The 23091-nt window shown below is 51.0% G+C and overlaps 1 long non-coding RNA gene across 4 annotated transcripts; it reads right to left on the minus strand.

Annotated features, from left to right (window-relative positions):
* Window positions 1-2407: 2407 nt before the first annotated feature.
* Window positions 2408-9826, minus strand: LOC309816591. 4 transcript variants are annotated; one of them, XR_014296040.1, is made up of 4 exons: window positions 9252-9826; window positions 5985-6148; window positions 3807-5819; window positions 2408-3761 (listed from the first exon to the last, which is right to left on the minus strand). It is a non-coding gene; the product is annotated as an uncharacterized lncRNA (long non-coding RNA). The 4 variants fall into 4 exon arrangements; XR_014296042.1 differs by adding an exon at window positions 8794-8849 and having other exon boundaries at window positions 2408-5819; XR_014296041.1 differs by having other exon boundaries at window positions 2408-5819.
* Between the last annotated feature and the right edge of the window lie 13265 nt (window positions 9827-23091).

Here is a 23091-nt window from a genome sequence, read left to right on the forward strand (position 1 = left end):
CCCATCTTAGAATAGATATGCAGACATATCTGAGCAAAATGTCAGGACATCTGTAACTTAGTCTCAAATAGTCCAGCAGAAAGAAAGGAAGGAAGGAGGCAGGAAGGGAGGGAGAGAGAGAGGGAGGGAGGAAATATTACTGATTTGGGGGGAGGCCAATGTCTATATTTCTATAGAGAGATAAAGCAAATGTGGCAAAATGTTGATTGTTGGTGAATTTAACAGTTGTTATTCTTGCAGTTTTCTGTGGTTTAAAATTTTTCAAATGAAAAGTCAGGGGAAAATTAACATAAAATAAAAATACTTTTAAACGATTGCCTATGAAAGGAAAAAAATGAGTGTTGGCAGATTTCAGAATGAATGCTGGAACTTTTCATATTTTAGTCAAAAACGAATCCCTCCCCTGGACTGTGGTGGCCAGCTGACCTATTCCCTCTGCAAGTAACATAACCAGTTAAAATGCTCCTGCTTCCGTGTGCCCTTTTAAAAACACTCTGACTCCACAAAACAGGTGAAACACCTCATGGTAAAGGGGCTGAGGAAGCTGCACATTCAGAAACCTCCCAGTTCTTTTCAAGCATGTAGACATTTCCAACAGTGTAACGACCTGACCTTTTTCACAGGCCAAGCCCAAGTCATTTTTCTTTGAATAAGCTCAGATTTAGAAAAAGAAAATTACCCAGGTGGCCTTTAAAGAGTGAGTGTGATCATGGGAGCTCCCGGCACTGTGGCTGCAGGAGGGGCAGGGGGATGGCTGGTGACTTGGGTCCATTGGACCCGGTGACGCCCCTCCCTCCACCTGCAGGTGCTGGTCGGTTCACCACATATCCAGAGTGTGGACTGGCCACCACGCTGCATTTACGGTAAAACTGGAGATAATGAGAAATAAAACTCATTACTGTCCACGGTTGCCCAGCAGTGAGTTGGCCCTGGTGGGCATCTGAAGAGAGTGTTTTGCTGGTGCAGTGGGCCCCCAGGGAGTCCTGGCTGGCTGGGCAGCGCCTGCGGTGGGGAATCCTGAGCTCTAATGCGGTGTGGAGAACTGGGGGTGCTGGGGACAGGTCTTGAGCTTGACCCCAGGCTCTCAGGGCTGTCTGGAGCAACTGTGAGGCCCGGGGTGGGCAGATTTCTGATGACAACACCCTAGGTATTCAGATTCAGGTTCAGATCCTGAAGTGGCTCAGTCTCTCCAAGCCTCATCACCTTCATGCATAAACCGGGCAGGTGAGGATCCACCAAGAAGTACGCTCTGAAGATGAAGCGAGGTGAAGCGTCTCAAGCCTCAGAGCAGAGGATGAGCACAGAGTAGACGTGGACGCGGTAGCCCCCAGAGCTGGGCTCAGACGGGCTCCGTGGGACCGGGCCTGGCCAGCACCGGATGTACCGAGCAATGGAGGAGACCGCATCCCTGGGGTCCCTCCAGCCGCTGTGGCTGCGGAGGGAGGGAAGCGCAGGGGCACGTGGAAGGAGCACTCGGTGACCCTGTGGGGAGGGCAGGGAAGGTGGGGCTGAGAAGCCACCCTCCAAGGAGAGGAGAGAAGCCTCACGAACTGCAGGGTTTCTGCCTCCCTGAGTGGAATTTGCAAGTTTGGATCCTGAGGAGAGCTACTCAGGAAAATGGGGCTGAGACTCAGGCAGCACCCGCCACCCACCTCCCCTCAGCCTCCCCGCTAAATACGTGCCAAAGAAAGCAGTTCCATAATTTATATCCATGGAGAAAAGAGGGATCCTTCACAAGATCCTGATTCATTGGGACAACTGGGCGGACGTCTAGGAAAAATAAAGCTGTATCCCCAGCTTACCCCTCACCCCAAAAGAGACACATGAAAAGATGCTCAACATCACTAATCATCAGAGAAATGCAAATCAAAACCGCAGTGAGATGTCACCTCGCACCTGTCAGAACGGCAAGCATCAAAAAGACCACAAATAACAAATGCTGGTGACGACGTGGAGAAAAGGGAACCCTCGTGCATCGTTGGTGTAGCCACTTTAGAAAACATATGGAGGTTCCTCAAAAAGTCAAAAATAGAATTACCCTATGATCCAGCAATTCCACTGCTGACTATTTACTTAAAGAAAACAAAATACTAATTTGAAATATTATTTGATTTGAAATATTTGATATATGCACCCCTATGTTCATTGCAGCATTATTTACAATAACCAAAATAAGGAAGAAACCTAAGTGCCCATCAATATATGAATGGGTGAAGAAGATATGGTTTATACACACACACACACACACACACACACACAATGGAATATTACCCGGCCATTAAAAAGAATGAAATTTTGCCACTTGCAGCAACATGGACAGACCTAGAGGGTATTATACTAAGTGAAATAAGTCACACAGAGAAGGACAAATACTGTACACAGAATTTTAATTATATGTGGAATCTAATAAACAAACAAAACAGAAATAGACTCATAGATACAGAGAACAAACCAGTGGTCCCCAGAGGGGAGGGGATCAGAGGTTGAGTGAAATAGCTGAAGGGGATTAAGAGGCACAAACTTCCAGTTATAAAATAATTCACAGGGATGTAATATACAGCTAAGAGAATATAGTAAATAATACTAATTTTGTATGGTGACAGATGGTTAATAGAATTATTATTGTGATCATTTCATAATGTATCTGATTGTCAAATCACTATGTTGTACACCTGACACTAACATAATATTGTATAACTACACTTCAATAAATAAAAAAATAAATTCCAGATGGATCAGAAATTTAAACATTAAAACTGAAACCCTATAAGCGTTAGGAAAAATGGAATAATTTTTAAAAATAATCTCAGAGTGGGATTTATCTTAGTATAACACAAAACCTGGAAGGCATTTTTTAAAGTAATAAATTTAATTACATTAAAACAATTTTAATTCAAATGTCCAAAGACAAACAACAAAATACAAAGAGTATTTACAACATGGGGGTTAGCAAAGGTCAATTCCCTTAATATATAAAGCACTTCTAGACATCGATAAGAAAAAGACCAACAACCCAATAAAAACAGATGGCAAAGGATAGAGCAGAGCTCATAAAAATGGATCTAAAGCTCTTTTAAATATATGAGAAGATGCTTAACCATACTTGTATAAAGAAGCAAGGATTATGTGACTATTACATACCAATTACTTTTAGCTCCTGGACTGGCAAACATCAAAAAATTTGACAGCATTCTGGGTTGGTGAGGATGTAGAGAAATAGATGCTCTCAAATATGTTGACGGGAGTTAAAAAATCAGTACAGTCGCTCTAGAGGGCGTTTTGACAATATTTATAAAAATTAAAAATGCACATATCTTTTGGCCAAGCGATACCACTGCCAGGATTCATCCCACAGACACACAAGCACTCATGCCAAGCAGTCTAGTTAAGAAGATAAAGACGCTCACTACGGCTTAGTGAGACAGCGAGATTGGGAGCAACCCAAGTGCCTGGCAATAAAGAATTGGTTAAACAAATGTACAATCCTACGAGGGATACCAAGCAGCCATTTTTTAAATGAAGAAGCACTTTCTATGCACATATCAACCTATCTCCAAAATATACTAAATGAATTTATATACAGTCACTGCTCCTCGGTATCCACAGCGGGATTGGGTCCAGGCCCCACTCTCCACCTCCAGGGTACACCAAAATCTGCAGATGCTCAAGTCCCTTATATAAAAGGGTGTAGTATTTGCATATGACCCACCCACATCCTCCTGTATACTTTAAATCATGTCTAGATTACTTATAATGTTGGCCTCCCGTATACTTTAAATCATCTCTAGATTACTTATAATGTTGGCCCACACAGCAAATTCAAGTTTTGCTTTTTGGAACTTTCTGGAATTTTCTTTTTGGAATATTTTTGATTCATGATTGGTTGAATCCATAGACGTGGAACCTGCAGATATGGAGGGTTGACTCTGTGTGTGTGTGTGTGTGTGTGTGCATGCACGTGCTCATGCCTTGCATATAATATATACATGTATATATTATACATGTATATATACCTTGCATAAAATATACATATATATATATATGTTTGAATGGACTATCTCTGGAAGATGCACAGGTAGTGGTTTCCTCTGGAGACAGGTAAGGGATAGAAGGATGAAAGCCACTTATGTTTCATGTGTGATTATATTAATATGCAGATGTATTACCTATTTTGAAAAATAACATATTTTTAAAGCCTTTACACTTCGGTAGATCAGCCATGTCCTCCTCTTGAATGAGTTCAATCCTTCAAGTCGGAAACCAAACTCCAGGTCTTCGCTGGTGGTCCAGTGGTTAAGACCCCATGCTCCCAGTGCAGGGGGCCCAGGTTCGATTCCCAGTCAGGGAACTAGATCCTGCATGCCAGAACTAAGAGCCCACACATGGCACGAAGATCCCCTGTACCACAACTAAGATCCAGTGCAGCCAAATAAAAAAATATATTTTTTTTAAAAATTGTCAGACTTTAAAAAAAAAAAGCAAAGAAACCAAACTCCAAGGGGACCCCAAAAGTGATGCAGGCTTGGAACTGGGGAGCCTCAGGGAGTCTGTGCAGACCCACTGGAGGGCCCGGTGCACCATGGCAGCTCCAGGGTGGAGCCAGCCTGGAACCCAATGAACGTGCTTTTGTCAAACTGGACAGGCAGAGAGAGGTTGGGTGTGTGTGGAGAGGGGCGGTGGGCTGTCCTGAGCCGAGAGCCAGTAACCTCCAGGAGAAGAACTGAGAAGGAAATTGGGGCCTTCCTCATGAAAGGAGACAGGGCCGGGACAAGACTCAAGGAGGTGGAGGTGCTGCTGAGAAAGGGGCCTGGCTCAGCCCGGGATGAGGTGGGGTGCGGAGAGCCCCTTCCCAGCCGAGGACCTGGGCCCAGCAGCCTCTGAGAAACACTGAGGCCCGCCAGGCTGGAAACAGCGCCCGCCTCCCCCACCAGCCACATTTCCGTCCAGCCGTTGGCCTGTGTCCACTGGCCTCCACACAGGCTGGGCTGAGTCAAGGAATTCCAAGGAACAGGCAGCTCCTGCACCAGGCTCACCATGCCGCCCTCCCACCAGATGTGGTCAAGTTGGACTCAGAGGTCTGCACTCTGTAACCTCATCTGCTTCTCTGCGCCCAGGTTTCCCCTCTACGTTTAAGTGTTCCTTTTGGAAATTTTCAGCCCTTTTATGGCATGGTTAAGGGGAAAGGAATTTTTCCAGAGCTCAGTCAAAGATGTTGGCTTAGCTGGGTTGGGAGGGGAGGGCGACTTCGGGAAGAAGAAGTAGGGGTCGGCTGGGGTGGCGGTGAGGGGACTATGTGAGGCCCTGGGGAGGGGGACTGGGCTTCCCAGGGGCCACTGGTCCTGAGCCTCGACTGCCTACAAAGACTACAGCTTTCTAGTCTCTGGTCATCCTGTACATCTCATCACCCCTCAAGTCTCCTCGCCCACCCAGCACTGTTGACGTACCACACACGTGCTCAAACGTCCCCCATCTGCCGTGGGCCCCCGGGGTCCCCCTCCTTCTCCCCGTGGCTTGTCTTACCCTCTGTCCAGCTACACCAGAGAGAAAAAGTTATGGGGAAAAAGAACTCTCGGGGATCCACCCCAGCTGAAGTTGTTGAGAGCAACTCTGAGGACACCAAGCAAATTCCACAGAGGCCACCGCCCCACCTGGACTCCGGGGGCTTCCTGCCCCTGGGGGTCTTCCGAGCCTGGCCCAGTCTCCCCGCTCAGACCCCTCAGCCCAGACCTCTGCCCGGCATCTGCTTTCCCCACGCTGTCTTCTTCCTCCCATTGCTTGTTGATTTCCTGCCAAACCATTTCCCTCCTGGCTCCAAACTTCTGTCGGGAAAGAAATGAAATCAGCACTTGGAGCACTGGAAGGGGAAAAACAGCTGCTTTTAACACAGTGAGCTCAGGGGGAGGGGCAGCCGAGCAGCTGGATCTTGGTGGAAAAGGAAGAGTCTGGTGGGAGCACAAAGCTCATGGCAGGAGGGGTAAACTCACATGCCTGGTGGGCCCAGCAGACACCATGACGGGGGCTTCCTAATGGCATCTTGGGCTGTAGTCTTCAGACGCAGACACATCTTGTGTCCACATTAACCATCCTTGGGCCGTGTATTTTCCTCCACTTTAGAGATGTGAGTACAATATCTTTCCTCTTCACTCTCCTATTAAGAAAAATTATAGTGCATGTGTTTGGGGCATAATAGAGAGCAGTGGGGGCTGTGGCATCAGGGCCACCAGGTAAAATTGCTCAGGATGGGCAGACTCTGTGCCATCCACCAATTGTGGCACGTGAAGTGTGGGCCTCCGTTAACAAATCTGACCTAGAGGTCTGGATTTTTCGTGTAAAAATCGCCTGAGATTTAAATGGTGGCAACTAATCGGGGAGCTTTAAGGCACTGGCAGGTCAGTTCAGTGTGGACTAAACAAAATGCACCTGAGAGCTGGGCCTACGGGTCAGAGCTTGAGACCCTGGTTTATGCGTGAGAGCTGATGTGTGGACCCAGCTGACTGGGCCACCTCGGCCTGGAGTGGGCAATGCCAGGGCTCCACCCATCCCCTCAGGTCTCCTTTTAGCACTGTGTGTCCCTGACCCCGGCCAGCTCAAAAGTGCTTTTGCTTTCCCAAGAGTGCACTTGGGGCTCATCTTTGGAGGGCTACCCTCAGGCTACTGGAGCTCCCTTGCTTGGAGACAGTGAGCCTGAAGCACCTAGAACTTTACCTTCTGCTGCCACACTTGCCCCACACCTGTCATTCTTGGTGAAGGACTAAATGGGAACAGAAGTCCGGCCCTCTTGCTTTGAATCAAGATCATCCTGAGTAGCCCTCACCCTCCAGAGCTCCTAAGGACCAGGCTGACACCTCCCTCCCTTGGGACTTTGCCTGAGATCACCCCTGGCTTGGCCTTCCCCCTATCCTGACCTGCTTCCTTCACTCCCCTCGAAGTTCCTCCTGGGAGAATTTCCTTAATAAATCACAGGCACACGAGTCCTTGTCCCAGGATCTGTTCTGGAGGACCCTCCCGTAGACACAGCCAAGCCAACAGACAACTCCTCCCACAGTGGAAAGACTAACTTTTCCAGGAGCTGATACAACAGTTTGAGAGCCTCAGAGCTGTAGACCTTGTCTGACAATCAACTTAGGAGGCTTGGGGCCCCTACAAACCCTCTGCCCTGCCATCACACCCCCCCTTCCTTTGCATGTCACCCTTCTTTCAGCCTTGTGATTGCTCCTAAACGTCCCCTTCCCCCAGCCCCCGCCCCCCAACCGCATGGCAGCCGCATGGCAGATTGTGTGTCTGACCCCACCCTGGGGTAAAAGCCAATTTCAGTAAGTCCCAGCCCCATTGTGTAGCGGCTGGTACAAATAACCCACACTGAAGTCATTTAGCAAAAGAATCCCCAGGGAATGCTGTGGGGAGCAGTGCAGAGGTGATCCAGTTATCTTGAAGATAGAAATTCGGGAATGCAGAGGCAATCTAGAGGGTGCAGGCTCGGAAAATAAGGGAAGCCAGCCGAGAATGCAGTTGACCTACAAAAGAGGGCAGATCAGAGAACTAAAGAAAAACCGAAGCCAGAGCCCAAACCTGGTTTCTGTTGGTGGCAACCAAAAGCACCTGGAAGTGAAGAAGCCAGTAAAGGGCATTTTACAGAGCCAGCTACTGCTGTGGGCAACTGGGCCACCCAGGAAGGAGGTGACCAACAGCAGAGGGACATGTGCCTCAGAGTCATCCCAACTGAGAGAAAAGGAGCTGGGGTATTTACGCATCAGCTCCCGCCAGCCAGAGAAGCACTGCTCCGGTTCACTGGGTCTCAAAGTAGAATTCTCTGGAGTTTTTTCTAAATCATGATGTATGGGTCCACCTCCAGAGATCCTGAGTTAACGAGCCTGGGTGCTGGGTCTGGTGAAAGCCCCCCTAGGGAATTCGTGTGCACAGAACTGTTTGGGAAGCCCCGGTCTAGCCGATTTCTCAGATCCCTGTGAGCCTGCAAGTTCGGGGCCTCCCTGAGTGACTTCAGCTGAGGATGGAAACCCTGAGAAAGCCGCCAGTGCAGCTGGAGATAAATCACTCATTGGCTGGGGCTGCAGCTGGTGGAGGCTTGAGAAATAAGGGGTTTGGCCTCAACTCCACTGTTCATGCTCCCGTGACCATAAAGGAGCCCGACCCTCAGACGTTCTTTATAGAAGGAAAAAAAAAATGTCAAGCATATTTTCCGAGGTTTAATTTCCTCCCAGTGTCCTGAAGAAACCCTCCTAAAGCTTAGGCTGCCTCAACCCCAGTCTCTGGTAATAACATCAAAGACTTTGAAATTGAGACCCAGTGTGACTTTGCTAAAGTAAATAAAAACCAGGGGAGGAGGAAAACTAGAAAGCACCTGGGTCTAGGAGAAGCCCACCCTCCACTGAGGTGAAAAAAGAGGCTGTTTGGGGTGGGGGGAAGGGGGCAAAATTCTGAGGGTTAAAATTCAGGAAAAGGGAAATACACTAGGGTTGCCAGATTCAGCAAATAAAAACCTAGTTCAATCAAAAACTAGATGCCTAGTTCAATTTGAATTTCAGGTGAACAATGAATAATTTTTGAGTGTATAAGTGTGTCCCATGCAATATTGGGGGCATACTTATATTAAATACTGCATGGGGTAAATCTGTACTAAAGATATTATGCATTGTCCATCTGAAATTCAGACTTAACTGGGCATCCTGGATTTTATCTGGCAACCCTAAAACATACAGGCAATTAGATTGGTCTCAGCTGGTTAGGACACCCTTAACTAGGCATGTGGGTTAAACTGGGTGTCTCTGTGCTTACCTACATGTCTCTGGTCTCACCTGGGCGGCTGCGGCCCAGGAGGTGCCTCTGGCCTTCTATTTTCAGGTGGAGCGGAAATGCCAGAAGATGTGGAAGGAGATGAAAGGGGAAGAGAGAAGGCAGGAGGGGGTCCAGCTGGGAGGGTGAGGGGCCCAGCATCCCCCTGCCAGCCCTCCTCACCCCCACCCCACCCAGCCCTCGCTGCTCAGGCCGGAAGAGCTCCAACCCCAGGCTAGGGCAGAGTTTGCCTCTCCCTCTGTAAGCCGAGGATGCGGAGGGAAGGTCCGCAGACACCCGGGAGCTGCTGCGCCCCAGCCCCGAAGCGATGGGAAGAGGGACTGAAGGCTTATCCACGCCCCACCACCACCCTCAGGGCCACCCCTGCCCCGTCTCCCCGCCCCCCTGCGCCCTACATTTTTCTCCCGGAGCTGCCTCCCTCCACCCTCCTCTCTCCCCACCTCGCGAGCTTCCAAATAAGGAGGCCGGAGCCGGAGGAGCGGTCGGACGGGGATGCCGGGAGTCTGGTCCCCTCCCCGAGGCGGGATCCCGCTGCCCGCGCAGCCGGGAGGGAGGGGGCGCAGCTAGAAGCGGCCTCGCGGGCCAAGGTCAGGGTCGGAGGCCCGCGGCGGGCACGGCGCTATAGCCCAGTCCAGGTGAGAAGGGCCTGCGGGCCGCCCAGAACCTCGCCAGCCCCGCGCTGGCGGCGGCAGGACGGGGAGGATGACGTGGCGGCGCGAGGAAGCGCCACATCCTCGGGCCCAGACTTCCCGCTCCCAGGATCCGACCCAAAGAAAACAAGGCAGACCGAGGAGAGATGTCCGGAAGCAGTCACCGCGGCAAAGGGGAACCGGTTTAATGCATCTTGGTACATCAGCACGATGGAATGTGATTTTATATCTTCTGGCGTTCGTTAGCTGCCCACTTGGTGCCAGGCACCCTGCCAGCTCATGGGTACACGAAGGTGGGGATAAGCCTGGCTCTTTCCCTTGGTGGGGGGGTGGTCACAAGCAAAACCATGGCTGTTAAGAGCACAGACGCCAGAACCAGGTAGCCAGGTGGGCTTGAACAGGGGTCTATCTCCCCATCTGTGAGATGCGGACCTCAGAGGGAGGGGGGGAGGGTTCAGTGAGGTTCTGCCGGCGAGGCGCTTGGCACGGTGCCTGGCACTACGTAAGGCGCCCAACAGTTACCGTCATTATTGCTGTTACTATTACTGTGGGCGTGTGATTGGTGTCGTAACAGAAGCATGGACAAACTAGGATGCAGGCACAGAGAGCAATGGGCTAAGTACCACGGTAAAGGGCACAGAAGCTACTAGGAGGACACACAAGAGAGTGTGCTAAGCAAAGAACAGGAAAGTGTGCAAGCCCTGAGCATAGAGAATGGTGTCTTTCATTCTGCCCCGGGCTGTCACCAAGGCCCCCGCAGGTGATGGCTCAGCTGGATCTTGAAGGGTGTGAAGTTTGCTGGATGGACAAGAAATAGAAAGGCATTGCAGGTAGAAGCAAACATGCGAGCCAGGGAGGAGGAGAGAAGGGGCAGGGTGAATTCCAAGAACGGCTGCTAAGTGTCTCCAGGAGAAGCAGATTAGTGTGCAGGGTTGCAGCTCTTCCCTTATGTGCATCTGCCCTCAGCTGCATGTGTGCCAAGCCGGCCCTCCCTCTGTGACCGTCTAGGCCTTGGCTCTGTGCTCAAGACCCCACCAGGCACAGCCTCCATCATGGTGAGGTCCCCATCCTTTTAGTGACCACCCCAAACCACTCAAGATACTTTGAGGCCGACATCAAAAGGAAAGGTTCCGGGTCTTTATCTTTTTCTTCCCACAACGATTCTCGGCCCCTAGGCAAATCTGCCCACCCTTTCCCAGCAACCTTTGAGCTCTTCATACCAAGAGACGTGGAGGAGGAGCAGGGATGAGCCATTTTTATGGCCATTGACCCAAATCCAAGTGAAAAGATCCCAAGCTCTTGAAAGAAGGGACTGTGGTGGTGATACTGATCATAATACCTAACAAACATGGTAGCTTCCTCTCCATCAAGCACTGTGCCGACACCTTCTGTATGAATTACTAGTCTTATCCCCTGGCTTCAGATATGCAACTGAGTTGAAGAGATCTGCTCATGGCCACCCAGCTAGTAATGGTGAATCTGAGATTCAAACCCAGGGCTGCCTTACTCCAGAGTCCATCCCCTTACCACTGGACCATCTATTGAAAAAGTGAAACATGCCTAGTTAGGGCTTTGATCAAGAGCAGGGAAAAGGCAGGGCTCCTGACCTCTTCAAGTGGAGAATGGGTTAGCTGGTAAGGTTGTCACCAGCCAACAGGGGCACAGCCACAGACCTGAGTGCCACATGGTGAGCGTCCTCTATGCTCCAGACACTGCCCTGCATGTCGTGTCTCTATCTGTTGGGTCCCAGCACAAAAACCACAAAAACCACACAAGGTCTTTCAACCAAGAGAATTTAATATAGGAGGTTTGTTTTGCAGCTTGGACTTTCTGAGGAGCCAAACGGCATGTCAGGGTGACCAGAGAGTTTAGTAACAGCGGGAAGTCACTGATGCCACCACTAGGGTCAGGACAGGAAGGGAGAAGCTGGGGTTACCAGAGCCCACAGTTCAGGCCACCTGGCAGGAGCTGGAACCACAGCAGAGATGTAGCCACTGCCACGGAAGCCACCAGAAGCATGGGGTGGGGTGGGAAGGAGATTTCTAACCCTAGCAACTTACCCTCCAAGGTAGTTATTTTTACCCCATTTTAGAGATGAGGAAACTGAGACTTAAGTGACTGACCCTCCAAGGTAGTTATTTTTACCCCATTTTAGAGATGAGGAAACTGAGACTTAAGTGACTGACGCAACCAAGACAGAGGTCAGTGAAGCCCTGATCTAAACCCAGGTCAGAGTGTCTGTCTTCATGCTCTGGCCAAACCAGTCACCTCAGGAACTGTGTGAGCCATGAAGACCTCAACAACAACAAAAGAAGACAATCTAGGAGGCTTCAGTTTCCAAACACTTGACTAGTATGGGGTCAGGGATCAAGGGGTGACAATGGTGCCCATGTTTCTCTCCTCTTCTGTCCCCCCAAGTCCCAGCTCTAGCCCAGAGAGGAAAGTTACGTGAAGCCACAGCCAGGATTCTGGGTGCTGGGACTACAGGGACATTTTTACCTTTGTGCTCTTCTGTACTTTCCAAATTTTCCCAGAGGAACATGCACACCATCATTAATGGGAAGGACAAATCATCTCCAGGCATCACTAAAAAGGTAGAAGTCTCCAGACGAAGCCTTTAGCAGAAAAAAGTTGGGGCCAAAGATGGTGACAGGAGGGAAGACTGGCCAACACAGATGGCTCGTCACTGGCCTCCTCCCCTGGGAGGGGACACAACCAGGAGGCGAAAGCATGCCATGTCACCGGTTGTTCTTCACACATACACACACCCACCCCTCATATGCACAAACACACACACGACACACACAGATGTACACACACAAACACACGTGTGCTCTTTTTTTTTCATTTATTTTTAGCTCCGTTGGGTCTTCGTTGCTGTGCGCAGGCTTTCTCTAGTTGTGGCGAGCGGGGGCTACTCTTCGTCATGGTGTGTGGGCTTCTCATTGTGGTGTCTTGTCTTGTTGAGGAGCACAGGCTCTAGGTGCGTGGGCTTCAGTAGTTGTGGCTCGTGGGCTCAATAGTTGTGGCCTGCAGGCTCTAGAGCGCAGGCTCAGTAGCTGTAGCACACGGGCTTCATTGCTCCCCGGCATGGGGGATCTTCCTGGACCAGGGCTCGAACACGTGTCCCCTGCATTGGCAGGTGGATTCTTAACCACTGCGCCACCAGGGAAGTCCACATGTGTGCTCTTATAAGCAGGCCCAGCCACAACACATATGCACACATATTTGCTAACATGTACACATGAAAGACATATAAACACACATTCCTATACACATATCCACACGCGTATATATTAGCACACAAGTGTATATTTACACATGCCAAACAGAAGTCTCTTGTACACATGCACACATCACACCCATGTACACGGGCACACACACACACAAACATCACACACACCCACACAGGCTCATTCTGCTTCACTTTTAAAATGGGACTTGGCAAAATTTTCCTGTCATAGCACCTCCCAAGGTAGTATCTGGCCTCCTCAGAGCAGCTCCCAGTGACACCTCCCAGGAGCAGGGAGGCCTTCGCCTTTCAGCCGAGAGCACGAGCCACAGGTGCCATCTCAGGTGTGAGCTCCAGAGAGCAACTCCCCCTGTGACAGCAGCTGGAGGCCCAGCTCGTCCCCTTGAGCACCCAGAAGCCCAGCAGTACCCAGAAGGGTGGCCCATGAGATCCCTGGGGACCCACACCCCGATGAGCCACCCCCCACTCTCAGGCGTGGGTGCAGCTGGCAGAGTCCACGTGTGCCCAGAGGAAGCCACGAGGCCAGACCTGCCTGGGTTCACAGACAGACCCGTGGAGTCTCTTCCGCGAGCGGTGCTGGGAAAGCTGGACAGCCGCGTGCAAGTCTATGAAGTTAGAACACACCCTCACACCATGCACAAAAAGAAACTCAAAATGGCTTAAAGACTTAAATGTAAGACAAGACACCATAAAACGCCTAGAAGAGAACACAGGTAAAACATTCTCTGACATTAATCATACCAATGTTTTCTTAGGTCAGTCTTCCCAAGGCAATAGAAATAAAAGCAAAAATAAACACATGGGACCTAATCAAACTTACAAGCTTTTGCAAAGGAAACCATAAGCAAAACAAAAAGACAACGTATGGACTGGGAGAAATTATTTGCAAATGATGCGACTGACAAGGGCTTAATTTCCAAAATATACAAACAGCTCATACAACTCAACAACAACAAAAAACAAACAACCCATTCAAAAAATGGGCAGAAGACCTAAATAGACGTTTCTCCAAAGAAGACATACAGATGGCCAACAGGCACATGAAAAAATGCTCAACATCACTAATTATTAGAGAAATGCAAATCAAAACTGCAATGAGATATCACCTTACAGTCAAAATGGCCATCATTAAAATGTGTACAAATAACAAATGCTGTATACTTAAAACCCAAAATGCTGAGTCACAGGCTATCTTAGAAAATGGTACTAGATGGCTCTCCAGATGACCAGCCTATACTCCCACCTGCAATCCATGCTAGTGTCAGTATTCCCACTTCTCCTCAATAAAAAAGTATTTTTTCAGCTTATTAAGGTTTACCATTCTAAGACATATAGTGATTTCTCATTTTTGTTTTAATTCGTATTTTTATGGTTATTAAAATTTTAAGTACTCCTTCATATTCTCATAAACCTTTTGAGATATCTTCCTCAGTAAATATCTTGATCATAAAAAAAATAAAATAACAAATGCTGGAGAGGATGTGGAGAAAAGGGAATCCTCCTTCACTGTTGGCAGGAATGTAAATTAGTGCAGAGAACAGTATGAAGAACGGTATGGAGAACAGTATGAAGATTCCTCAAAAACCTAAAAATAGAGTTGCCATATGATCCAGCAATCCCACTCCTGGGCATATATCCAGAGAAAACTCTAATTCGAAAAGATACATGCACCCCTATGTTCATAGCAGCACTATTTACAATAGCCAAGACAAGGAAACAATCTAAACGACCATCGACAGATGAATGGATAAAGAAGATGTGGTACATATATACAATGGAATATTACTCAGCCATAAAAAAGAATGAAATAATGCCATTTGCAGCTACATGGATGGACCTAGAGATTCTCATACTAAATGAAGTAAGTCAGAAAGAGAAAGACAAATGCCATATGATATCACTTATATGTGGAATCTAAAATATGACACAAATGAACTTATCTAAGAAACAGAAACAGACTCACAGACAATAGAGAACAGACTGGTGGTTGCCGGGGGTTGGGGAGGGATGGAGTGGGAGTTTGGGGTTAGTAGATGCAAACTATTATATACAGAATAGATAAACAACAAGGTCCTACTGTACAGCACAGGGTGCTATATTCAATATCCTGTAATAAAACATAATGGAAAAGAATATGAAAAAGAAAGGCCCTTGCCGTCAGAAGGCTTGAGCCAAGCCCCCGCCTGTCTGTGGGCCTCTGTTTCCTTATCTGTAACGAAGGGGCCTCTCAGCTCTAGACCCAGCTCAGCGCGTCCCTCGCCTGCTGCATCAGGGTCTTGTAGCTCGCGCTGCAGATTTAGCTCCTGACCTTACGAGCAGCTGGAGAGAAATTTAATTCAGAGGCTGAAGTGCACCCACCACAGTCACTGCCACTATAAATATACATGTGGCTCACTCACCAGAGAGCCCAGGTGGCCCAGGGGAGGCTGGGGGACGGACCCCCCATGCCAAGCGGTGCATTCACCCACTCCTGGCCCCTTCAGGTTAACCGCAGCCCTGCGGCTTGCCAGAAACATCTGCCGGCATGTATCCTGGATGACAGTGGAGCAGCAAAGAGCCTGGGACGGGAGGGGCCCGCTGGGAGCTGAGGGCCTCCAAGAGGTCTAGAACAGGAAGGGGGTGGCAGGCACTGTACCTGCAGGTGTGGGGATAGGGGCTTATGGGGAAGCCTGTGCCTTTTGAGCACCAACGCAGGGGACCTGCTCAGGGCGGGCAAAGATTCCCCTCTGAAGCGAGGTAAACTTCCAAAGAGGATACCCCGCAGGGACTGAATTTAGAGCTTTTTCTTCTTTAGAGAAAGACCTTGCCCATTACATTGTAAGATGGGTGAAGACTGGACATTAGTTTGAACTGACCTGAACTTGGCATCCCTTGGAAGAGGGGATGAGCCCCCGACGGTCCAAGGAGTAGGGACTGGGCCCAGAGGGAAGCGGGTAACTCAGGGTGCCCAGAGCAGTGCTGTCCTTTGACCCTGGTGAGAGCCCCAACCCTGGCTCTTCTGGGCCACGTTCCTCCCTACAGGGTTAGGAGTTGGTAAGGCCAAGGGGACATGCCCAGCTAGACGATCCCACACACCCCTTTCTTCTAGGGTAGCATCCCCAGACTCCAGGGGTGGCCCGGGGCCGCTGTCTGCAAGATGTCTACCTGGGTAGCTGCAGCGGCCAGGGTCCCAACCGGAAAATAGAGCCCAGGCCAAGTGATTAATCGTGAATTAATGTAAGGAAGGAGTAACTGAAACCCTAATAGGAGCAGCGAAGCAACCTAAATTAGAAGCGGCAAGAAATCGCTGCTTCCCTAGGGCTGGAGGGACAGAAGAAGAGATGGTGCTCTCAGGAGCTGGAACTACGGAGGAGCCACAGCCCGCTCTGGAGACACCACTCAGAGCACGGGGGCGGGAAGGAGCCCCACCCGCTTCTCCCCTCCCCACCCCCGGCCCCCCTCTCTCCCCGCTTCCCATTGGCTGCACCTACAGGAAGCCGGCGTGCAACGGACCCTGGGAAATGTGGTCCATGGGGTCGAGCCCCGCAGCGCCGCGGAGCAGGGAAGGGTGAGGGGGGACCGGATGGCTGTAGCTGATACCTCAGCTGTACGGTTGGGCCTGTGCCTGCCTGAAGGCAGGAGGTGGCCTCTGCTGGCACCTTCGGGGCTCCTCTGATCCACCCTGCGGTGGAGGGTGAGTCTGGCGGGAGAAGCCGCTGTCACCCTGCACCATCCGGAGGGAGAGTGGGAGAAAGACCTTGTGGGCACTTCAGGTCCCTTGACCCGGGATCTGGGGAGCCAGCGCGCTGGATCCCAACCCTTGACCTTCCTGCACGGTGGCTCCTGAGCGGCCCTGCCGGCCAGAGCTGGGCATCTGACTCCTTAGCGGAGCGCCGGCAGCATTGGGGGCGGGGGTGGGGGTGGGGGATAAGAGCAGCAGTTGCTGTTGGTGAAGCAATTAGGAGTCTAGGCGCTAAGCTTCATGCTCTAGGAGGGCTGTATCATTTCATTCTTTTAACAACCTCTAATACACACCAAGTGTGTCCCCATAAAACCCAGGGAAAAAATTATTATAATCAAAAAAAATTTAAAAGTGAGTCCCACGTGTTCACAAATAACTGAGCAAAGTCAAAGTCCTGAAACTGAAAAAGGGGAACCTCCCAGAAGGTCTGAGCACATGTGGTGTGACTGCTTGAGGCCAAACTAGACCTTGGGGTCAACATAGTTTTCTATTAAGTAGATAGAAAAATGTTCACTTCTGCATATGTCCTATGTAACAAAGCCTGCATCAGCACCACCTCTGTTTTCATTCAGTATTTATTGTGATTCAACGTTGTAAATGTTTCACATGACATCATACTTTAGAGGAAGAAATGAAGGATCAGAGAGGTGGAATAAACTGCCCAGGGTCACACAGCTTATCAATGAGAGACTCCGTGATGGAGTAGCTGCTAGTTAAGCCTCCACTACTGACATTTCCCCACCTGTCAAGTCAGGTTCAAGGCTCCTGGCACTGAGCCGAGGTGGGCAGGGAAGGGGTGTGCATTCTGACAGCATCCCAAAGCCAGATACAAACTGGGGGAGGCACCAGAGTGCAATGCCACCACCACCTCCATGTCATCACAGTGAGTACACTGTGTGCAAACAGAACGTGGTCAGTGTGCTGTCCCGGTGGTAGAATGGACAGTCAACTCTCGGAAGCCTCTCTGGCCCTCCCTGGCTTTTCCCTTTAAGCCAATAAGAAGGGGCTGTGGAGCGTTCCAGTCTCCCTTACCCTAGGCAGGCCCAGAGGCATTGGGTGACTTGCCCAAGGTCACACAGCTGGCTGGAGGAGAACCATGGACCACACATGCAGCTGCACACCCGTTTCATGGCCTGCTTCCTCTCTCCTTCTCTGGAATGCCCCTTTGCTGCTAGAGTTTCAGTGGTTCAAACCTAGAGGGCAGAATGGGTTGGGTTGGGTTTTTCACAAACTCCTTCACAGGTTACAGACAAGATTTTACTCTTGAACAGAAAGTAGGAATTTATGAAGTACGGTTTAAGGCACAGATCTCTCCCTCCTCCCCACTCCAAACACATTAGGATCTTTTTTCCCCACCCACCCCACCCCCAAAATTATTCTACAGGGCAGAAAAGAGGAATTTGTGAGTTTTCCCACTCCTAGTGGGACGTTTCCCAAAAAAAAGACAATTAAATCTTCACTGCTCGGGGCTTCCCTGGTGGTGCAGAATCCGCCTGCCAATGCAGGGGACACAGGTTCAATCACTGGTCCGGGAAGATCCCACATACCGCGGAGCAACTAAGCCCGGGTGTCACAGCTACTGAGCCTGAGCTCTAGAGCCCACAAGCCACAACTACTGAAGCCCGCGTGCCTAGAGCCCGTGCTCCACAACAAGAGAAGTCACTGCAATGAGAAGCCCGCGCACCGCAACGAAGAGCAGCCCCTGCTCGTGGCAACTAGAGAAAGCCCACGCGCAGCAACGGAGACCCAATGCAGCCAAAAATAAATAAATTAAATAAATAAATTAAATCTTCACTGCTCAATAAGAAGAGGGCAGCTCCCGGCCCCGTGGCTGCCTGACACAAAGGCAAATGGGAAGAAAGCTCAGCTCAGGTCCAAGGCCACAGAATCCAGGCCTCTCGTCCAATCGTTCCATCTGGGACCCAGGGGTCCACAACTTCCAGGTCCCTCTAGGAGGATTAATAGTCTGCCAGAACTCGTGAGCTGTGGGGTCAGCAGTGCTGATACCTGAGTTCATGGCTAATGAGCTGCAGAGAGCAGGAGGCCATTTCTACCTCACTCAGAGATGGACAGTCCAGTTGGAAGCTAAGCTACTTCTGAAGGATGGTAAGATATCAAGGATGGTATTATATCAGTGAGCTTTTGCTGCATAACAAACAACCCCAAAACTCGGTGGTTTAAAACAACAACCATTTATTTAGCTCATGATTCTGCAGGTTAGCAATATGGGGTGGGCTCAACTGGGTGATTCTTTGGGCCCCAGCTGGGCTCACTCCTACATCTTTGGCCAGTGGCAGGGTTTGCCGGGCCTGGCTGATCTAGGAGGGCTCGGCCAAGGTGGCGTGCCCCTGCTCTGTGTGGCCTCATCCTCAGCAGGGAAGCCTGGGCTTTATACCTGGTAGCTGGCAGGATCCCAAGAAAAGAGCAGAAGTACTCAAGGTCATAAAGTCACTTTGACCATATTCCAATGGCTAAGTCAAGTCACAAGGCCAGGCTTGAATTGAGGATGGAGAAACTGGCTCTAGCTGTTCATGGGAGAAGCTGCAACGTCACATCACAAAGGGGCATGGATACAGGGAGGAGAGAAGGACTGTCACCATGTTCCCAGATGTCCTTTCTAAATTCTTCTAGGAACAAAGTAGGGGCTCCAGACGAAAACAAAAATGTGGAATAGAATAATCCATCCAAGCAAGGGTTCTGTGGCACCAGCCTGATGTGCACCTGCTAAGTGCAAACCTTAAGCCTTAGCAGTGGTGAGCTAGAGCCCGTGAGTGCTGGTGCATGACAGCCAACTGTTAAATACTGCGGAATTTTGTGAGCCCCTTGTTAAACCACCATTGCTTGAAATTGGCCACGGTGGGAGTATTTACACCCCGGGAATTGGCAAGCACTACAAATCAGAGAGCTGGCTTAGCAGGGCACCACTGCCCTTAGGCCAAAACAAACACTTACTTTTCCAGTCTAATGAGTAAGATGGACAGATACACAGTGAAAGAGGATAACACACTAATCAGAACATGATGAGTGCAGTACGGGAAAGAAATGGAGAGACCAGAGACTCAGAGAGAAAGGAACTCATAGCTCCCGAGAGGTGGGGATTAGCTAAGTCATCGCGGAGGAGGTGGTCTTTTAGCTGGGCCTGGAAGGATGAATAAGCAGAGGCGAGACTGCAGCCTGCAGGGGCAGCACAGGCAAAGGCGGAGAGCGGGGCTGAGATCACACCGTAGTGTTTAGTCTGAGTTTGGCTTCCAGTGAGGTCAGAAGTTTAATGATCCCCATCTCCATCTTGGGAAGTAAGTAGTCCAGGCAGGCACATGGCCCTGCCCCCTACCTGCCCTTCCCCCACCCTGTTCTAGAATCTCGGAGAACAGCTGCAAGACCTTCTCCCTCTCCCTCCCCTTCTCGGCAGCAGCAGCAGATGGTCTATCCACCACCCCGGATTTGACACCTGGCTGTGTGCACTCAGACAAGTTGCTTCATCTTTCTGAGTCCTGGTTTCCACGTCAGTAAAACGGAGCGAAAGTAACTGCAGGGTCGCCAGGATTCGGGGGTGGTGCCTGTGTAGCACGGTGGCTGACCCCCAGGTGTGGACACTCGGGGTGGGGAGTGTTTGTGTGTGTGTGTGTGTGTGTGTGTGTGTGTGTATGAGAAGGAGACAGACAGACAGACAGACAGACAGATTAGTTTTTTCCTTCTTTCTAGGCCCTGGCCAACCCCCTCTTGGCCTCCTCCATCTGCTCTGGGAGGGGAGGCTGCTCTCCTTCCCAGGCTTGGGTGGGTGGGGAGAAGGCCTGAGTGGCCTGGCCGTGTGTTGGTTGGTTCTAGGTGGGCAGCTGCACTGAACCTTGGCCACTTCAATCCAGCTTCGCTGATGTAGCCACTTCAGACAAAGGGTCCGTGGGGACGCCTGGCCCCGGCCCCCAGCCTGTCCATCTTTGTGCGCAGCCCAGGCCCCCCATGAGGGGACTGTGCCAGCCACACCTGCCTGGAGAGACCTCTTCAGGAAACAGCACCAACCCCTCCAGGGACAAGGGGCGGGGTGTCTGGTTGGGACAGGGCCCAGGAACAAGCAGGAAGCACATGAGGGCGCCAGGTCAGCCAGGTCAGCGATCCAAGCAAATATTTGGCATATCAGTGCTCAAGGCTGACCTTAACAGTCCATCACTGCGTCCTCGGAACTGGTATCAGGCTGCTCTCCCCCATGCCTCCCCTCGTTACAGGGATAGGTATTTCTAGCTGGGGGCAGGGGCCCACCCGTCTTCCCAGCCCCCGGCCTACAGCTCCTGCCTTGCCCACCTCACCCCAGGTGGTCCCTGGACAAATCAGTTTCTCCCCCAGAGTGAGCCGCTGGCTCACCCTCCCCCAGACCACCCTTGCACACACCCCGGCCCCTCCAGCTGGCGAGGATGTCCCTCTCCAAACCCCTGAGGGAGACAGCCTCAGAGGGAGGCGAGGGAGCTGCACCCACACCCCCTGCGTCCCCTGGGGCCGGAGAGGGCGTCCTGCACTTTCTCAGAAAGCTGCTGAGCGTGGCCCCAGCCAAGAGCCAAGAGCGCAGCACTGCCTCTCTGGGTGCTTTGTTCCACTTCCTGGAGGCTAAAAATACCCTGGCACTGCCAAGGCAGCCCTTGAGAGCCCAGGGGAGCCGGCGGTGGGAGCGGTGATCCGGCACCTGGCACAATTAAAAGGAGAAACGCAGTCACTCCTTCAGCTCAGAATGAGCCAGCCTCCTGGGCACCCCGCCCCCTGCCCACTTGGTCTGCAAGGGAAGCCTCCCTGCACCCCTGCCGTGCCCCTGCTTCCTTTCTCCTTCCCCATGCTGGACCACCTCCATCCCTGTCTGGCCGGAGCCTGGGGTTGCCTACACGACTGTGCTCTGACACGTGTCAGAACAGCAGCTCTCCTGCAGAACGCCCTGGAAGCCTCACATTCCTCCAGCAAAGCCGCAGTTAGCACCCAGGCTTCCAATGGAAATTCCCTTAGTGGGTGATAACCCAGTGGCTTAAATTCAAGCCAACCTGCCTCAGTCTATCTGCATCTTCTCAGGACCTCAAGCCTCTGTGAGAATCTGATGAGAGCTCCGGCTCCAGGGCAACATTCTCCAAGCAATTCGAGGGAACGTATGGATGGCCTGAACCCCAGCCAGGACTCCCCACAAACACCCCAAAGTGAGGAGCCCTCGATGTGCTGGAATTCGGGCCCTGAGCTACACCCTGACATGGAAGATGGCGGAGTGGCGCGCAGACGAATACCAGCCAATGGCGCGAGTGCGGGGCGGTGGGGTGATGACCAAGGGCTATGGGACTGCGGAGGGGAGGAGGCGCCGGGACAAGCCTGTGTGGAGGGGAAGAGGGTGCGTTAGAATGGGGTTTTGAAAGACAGACAGGATTTAACCAGAGAGAAAATGCAGGCTCAGAGAACTTGTGTTCATAGCAGGGCGTGAAAAAGCAGCCTTGTTTGGGAGCAGGGGTGGCCAAAAGACTTGTACAGCGTATGAAGGGCGAGTGTGCTGGTTTTCCATTGCTGTGTAACAAGCAACACATGCTAATTATCTCACAGTTTCCATCATGAACTGGGTTCTCAGCTGGGGTTGTGACACACCCCAACCCCACCCCTGAGGCTTCAAGGCAGGACATCTGCCTCCCAGGTCATCCAGGGGATTGGTAGAATTCCTTGCCTTGCAACTCCTACTGCCTGTGGGCTGGAGGCTGCTGTGGGCTCCTAGAGGCCTCCGCAGTTCCCAGAGGCTGCCCCCGGCCCCCTCCCCATGGCCTTCTCACTCCATAAACTGGCCAAGACAGAATCTTGTATAAGGTAACCTAATCAGGGGCAACATCCCTCTGCCTTTGCCGTATTCTGTTGTCAAGCAGCCAGTCACAGTTCGTCCACACTGGGGGAGGGGATTATATGGGGCCGGGGTGGGGGGGATTAAAAATAGGGAGTGGAAATCATGGGGCCATCGTAGAATTCTGCTGACCACGGTAAGACTTAGCTAGAAAACAGGGTGACAGCCCAGTTGAGAAGGGCCTTGATTCTGTGGGAGACAGAACGCCACTGAAAGGGGATGGGAGGGGAGAACGCGAGCAGAGGCACAGGTCGTTGCCCTTTGGGAAGGTGGTTGCCATGGTTCCAGGGGAGAGGATGAGGGGCTGTGGCCATGGGGATGGAGAAGAAAGACCCGATAGCCACCTGGCTGTCTACTCAAGTGTCACCTGATCAGCAAGGCTCTCCCTGTCCACCTGACATAAAATGACCACCTGTCTCTTCTCCCAACTCCGCACCCAGCCTTACTCTCTCACAGCCCTGACCACCATTGGTCATGCTCTGTGTTTGCCTGTTTATTGGCAAACATAATTGTCTTTCTCTCCCTCACAGAATGTAAGGACTTTGTTTGGCTTACTGCTGTATCTCCAGCCACTAAAACAGTGCCTGGAGTATAGTACATGCTCAATAAATATTTGCTAACTACAAGAATGAATGGATGAATGAATGGGTTTAAGAACTTCTGGCAATAGACTTGCTTGAACTCCATACAATTAAAATGTAGCAGCAGAAGAAGGCTGCGTTGCTGATATGCCGAGGTTGGTCTTGACAGATTTCGTGGTGATGCTCAGCATCTCCTTGGGAAGGGGTAGGTCAAGGTGGGAAGTAGTCAC

The sequence above is a fragment of the Mesoplodon mirus genome (assembly GCF_964341445.2).
Source record: "Mesoplodon mirus genome assembly, chromosome: 15".
NCBI lineage: Eukaryota > Metazoa > Chordata > Mammalia > Artiodactyla > Ziphiidae > Mesoplodon > Mesoplodon mirus.